This window comes from Hipposideros armiger, unplaced genomic scaffold, assembly GCF_001890085.2.
Source record: "Hipposideros armiger isolate ML-2016 unplaced genomic scaffold, ASM189008v1 scaffold_226, whole genome shotgun sequence".
Classification (NCBI taxonomy): Eukaryota; Metazoa; Chordata; class Mammalia; order Chiroptera; family Hipposideridae; genus Hipposideros; species Hipposideros armiger.
Genome location: NW_017731576.1, coordinates 307,073 through 312,089, shown reverse-complemented (window position 1 = coordinate 312,089; position 5,017 = coordinate 307,073).

The following is a 5,017-nucleotide window of genomic DNA, read 5'->3' as shown; positions in this document are numbered from 1 at the left end:
AGAGTGGAATGGTGGTACAGTGGGAAGCGAGCCTGAAACCCCACATTCCTCCACTCACAGAACATCCTGGGATGTTCTCTTATCTGTCAGCAGCTAAGGTGTTTTCAGCAAGTTCCAAGGAAATAGGCATAATGAGCTGAATATGTTGTCTTCCCACAAAGCCTTTGACTCATAAAATTATGGGATCTATGTCTTCACTTGGATCACTAATAGACATTTTAAACTTATAACATCAAAAAGCAAATATTTGCAATGTCCAATTCTGACCAAGATGGATTAATAGACCAGATTTACTTCCACCCCCAAAATAACTAGAAAACTGGACAAATACCTGAAACAATGTCATTAAGACATTGGATATTAGGCAATGAAGAAGAGCGATTCCTGAAAGATAAGTATTATAAATGACATGAACCTTACAGTGGCTTTAGCTTAATGCCAGGGAGAGCTTAGCAATCTCCTCAAGTTGAGAAGATGGAGCTGGGAGGCCAAGGTGGCTTGAGTTTGCAGGGCAGATCATCAGAGAGGAGGAGTTGCACAGAGAGAACTTGAGAAATCTGCGGAAGTTTCCTGGAGTATTCAGCTGAGTACTGGCCATGCATGTGGATGAGGAAATTTCACAAGGCAGGGGAAAGTATCACCTAGAGTATCAGAGGAAAAAATCCCTGTGGTTCACACAGGGACAGACAATGCCTATTCTCACAATCCAGATAGGAAAAATTCATAATTCACAGGGCATCAGGTAGAATATAAAGAAGAGATTGATTGCCTCAGTAGTGGGGAAAAATTAGCCCCAGACTAAAAACTACTCTGGTCCTATCTAATAAAGCATAAAAACAAGATCTGAAAGAATTAACCATTGGTTCTAAGATCTGAAAGAATTAAGAACCAGTTACTTGGTTTCAAGTAACTTATTCGTGCCCCATAACAAGAGTTGAACATTTATAGGAATACAAAAACATCTAGCACCCAACAATGTTAAATTTGAAATGTCTGACACACACTCAAAGATTGCTGGACATGCAAAGAAGCAGAAAGACATGATCCATGATGAAGAGAAAAATCAATAGAAACTGACCCAGAAATTGCATAGATGATAGAATCAGTAGGGTTGGACCTTAACACAACTGTTAGAACTATGATCCATATGTTCAAGAAGATAGATGAAAAATTGAACATATTAAGCAGAGACAGAAAATATAAAGGATATCCAAGTTGAACTTATAGACTTAAAAACTACCATGTATGAGATTTAAAACAAAAACAGAAACAAAACACTGGTGGTTACAAAAGGCAGATTAGATATTGTGGAAGAGAAGATTAGTGAATTTGAAGATAGAGCAATAGAAACTCCAAAATGAAACACGAAAAGGAGAAATACTACTAAGAAAGCATCAGTGGGCTGTGGGACATATTCCAGCATCATAATATATGTGTAACCGGAGTTCCTGAAGGAGAAGAGAGGAGGGAGAGGTGAAAATTTTGTTTTCCGGTTTTATTGAGATATAGTTGACATATAATATTGTGTGAGTTTAAAGTGTACAGTGTATTGATTTGATACACTTATGTACTGCAAAATGATTAGCACCATAGTGATAGCTAACACCTTCATCACCTCACATAATTACCTTTCTTTTTAGTGGTTATAGCACTTAAGATCTTCTCTCTTAGCAACTTTCAAGTATATAATACAGTATCATTAACAATAATCACCATGCTGGAGTCAAGATGCAAATTTATTCATCTTAAAACTGAAAGTCTGTGCCTTTAACCAACATCTTCCCCTCCCCCCCACCCCCAGCCTCTGGTAACCACCATTCTACTCTGTTTCCATGAGTTCGGCTTTTTTTAGATCCACGTATAAGCGAGATCATATAGTATATGTTTTTCTCTGACTTATTTCACTTAGCACAATGCCTTCAAGGTCCATCCATGTTGTCGCAAATAACAGGATTTCCTTCCTTCTCATGGCTGAAAGTTCCATTGTAATTACACACACACACACACACACACACACAATGAAGATATCACATCTTTATCCATTCATCTGTTGATAGACACTTAGGTTGTTACTGTCCCTTGGCTATTGTAAATTATGCTCAGTGAACATGAGAGTATAGTTATCTCTTCAAGATCCTGTTTTCATTTCCTTTGGATGTATACCCAGAAGTGAGATTTCTGGATCATATAGTAGGTTTTTTTTTCTTTTTCCTTGTTTAAAATATTTGAATGGCCACACATTTTCTAAATTGGACAAAAGCTAAACCCAGATATTTAAGAAACTCAATGAACCCCATGCATAGAAACATGAAGAAAATGACACCAAGGTGCTTTATAATCACATTGCTCAAAGCAAGAGATAATGAGAAAACCTTAAAAGAGAAGCGGGGGTGGAGGGGGGGAATGTAGATTTCTTGTTGGAATAATGTAAACCAGAAATAGTCTCAAGACATCTTTAAAGTACTGAAACATAAGACTTGTCACCCTAGAATCTTTTACTTAGTGAAAATATCTTTCAAAAATAATGTGGTATGGAGCCGGCTGAGTGACTCAGTTGGTTAAGAGCTCGCTCAAGAGTTTGAGCTCTGAGCAACAGCAGTTCGAGTCCCAGCCCGAGCTGAGCAGCCGCTGAGCTGCCAACAGGTGGCAGGATGGCTCAGCTAAAAAAAATAAATAAATAATGTGGTATGACATCACTTGAAGGTAGACTATGACAAATATTATATGTATGCTATAAACTCTAAAGCAACAACCAAAACAGCATAGAGTTATCACTTATAAGTCAACAAAGAAGAAATAAAAAATTCTAAATTGATCCAAAAGAAGGCAAAAAAAGAAAAAAGAACAATGGACAGATGAGATTTGGACCTATTAGAGCAAAGACTGTATCCTGAATAGTACAGCTGAGTAAACAGGCAGATGGGTGTGTATGATGTAGGTGGCTGAGTGGGTGGAAAGTAGGCAGATGAGTAGGTGATAAGTTGAAGGTAGTTTAGCAGGTACCCTTATCACCAGGTGTCCCGTGCCTCCAGAGCTTGGAGTCCTGGTTCTTGGTCCCTCACACCCTTCCTGACTAATGACTGCTTCATTCCAATGTAGTTTCTTCCCTGAGGGAGATCTGCAAAGAGTTGTGTCATGAAGGATGGATAAAATCTAGGCACAGAGAAACGAAAGGAGGTGGTGTTTCAGGAGAAGGTAAAGCATAAGCAAAGACAGAGCCAAAAAGAAAAAAACATTGTTCAGAGGCAGCTGCTAGGATATCAATTTAGGATTGAATAAAGGTGTATGATCAGGAAGCTGTGAAAGCATAAACGTTGAATGGCGAACACTAGTACAATGACTGAAATGACTGCTATTACTATTGATGTATTGAGCACATGCTACACTCCAGGAGCTCTGCTAGAGGTGTTACATTTTGCAGCTATCCTCTGAATTTGGTATTATTACCCCAATATTATAGATAGGTAGATTGGCAAAGAGAGGTCAATTAATGTAGCTATGGACACACAGTGGGTGAATGTCTCAGCAGGAATTCAAACCAACCCAGGGCAAGGTGACCCCAAGCTGCCCCTCTTTGTACCTTATGGACATGACCTTCTCCCCAGGCGGACCATGCAGTGGTTTGGGAGGTCTTACTGTCTGCGAGGTGCCCTACCTGGGGATGCTTCCCCCCCCCCACCCCGGCACTTGAGATCCTTCAGAAGGTAAGCCCAGACAAATGGGATTGACCTGGAGTGGTCCCTCAGGGTGCTGGGCCTCAGGCAGCAGAGAGTGGGTACCTCCAAGGGGGCACTGCTTCTCTTGCCAGCCTGTCATCGCTTCCTTTGAGGAAGGGTCTCCCTCCTCCTAGGGACTTTGAAGATTGGGGGAAAGCTTTCCTCACTGGATTTGAACCCCTGGACTAATGCGACCCTGGACTAATCTTTTCAGCATTCTCAGCCTGTTTTCTTATTCGTAGCCGTTGGGTGAGCAGGTGCAGCAAACTCTCCAGCAAGCTCCATTGGCCCTAGGAAAAGCAGTGAGAGCTGGGGAGTGTGGCTGACATCTCACAGGGAATGTTCCTGATTGCACTCAACTCGGGGTGGGGGGGGGGCTCCCAGAAGCAATGGGAGGAGGCTGAAGGGGGCAGCCTTTAACCTCAGCACAGCGTTCGGTTTCCTGCTCTACCGCTGACCTACTTGCACTGTGTACAAGTTTGGAACATTTGGAACAGTTTCCCCACCTCTGAAGGAGGATGGTCACAGGCATACCTCAAAGGGGTGTCAGGAGGACTCTGAGCGAGTGTCTTTGGGGTCCGCCTAGAGCTGAGAACACAAGTGCTTTCCCGTTGGTGTTGCACAAGGGCCCTGATGCCAGGTGAGGGGTGGGTTACAGGCACATAGCACGAGTAACTCCTCTCTTTGCTCCTGCCAGCCTAGGGTTTAGCTCAGGTGTCAGGGTTGGTGACTAAAGAGAGAGGCAGGAGGGTGAGTGCCTTTTTCTTTTGTGGCTAAAGCATGCTTACTGGAGATTAGCAGGGGAGGGGTTGGAGGGTGCCAAGAGTCAGGTTTAATGCTCTGGGGGTCTTAGAGGGAGCCCTGAAATTGAGTGTCTGGCTGGATCTGAGTTCCTACTACAACCCTGATCAGCTCAGCACTGCCTCTTGCGCCCCCTTTGCCTACTGCCTCCGTGCGTCAGGGCTCCAGGGTGCCTCTGGGTTTGCCTCTAAGAATCTTGCTATTAAGACTTCTGGGTGCCTTCAGGAGGCCTGTTCCCCTAATCTGGCAGATATAGAGTTGGTCTGTCAATGCTCTCTAAATTTTAATTATTTACATGTTATCTGTGAGTTTTGCTATATTTACAAAGACTCGGTTTCATTATTTGCTTATTTAAAAACCAATTAAACAACTAATAAAAAGAAAACTTAAGTGAAATTATTTATAAAGGAAATTTCATATATTCCTATGATACATGGAAAACCTGACATAACTAGAAAGTGCCCACATGCCTCTGTGACCTCTACCTTCTGCTTACTGAA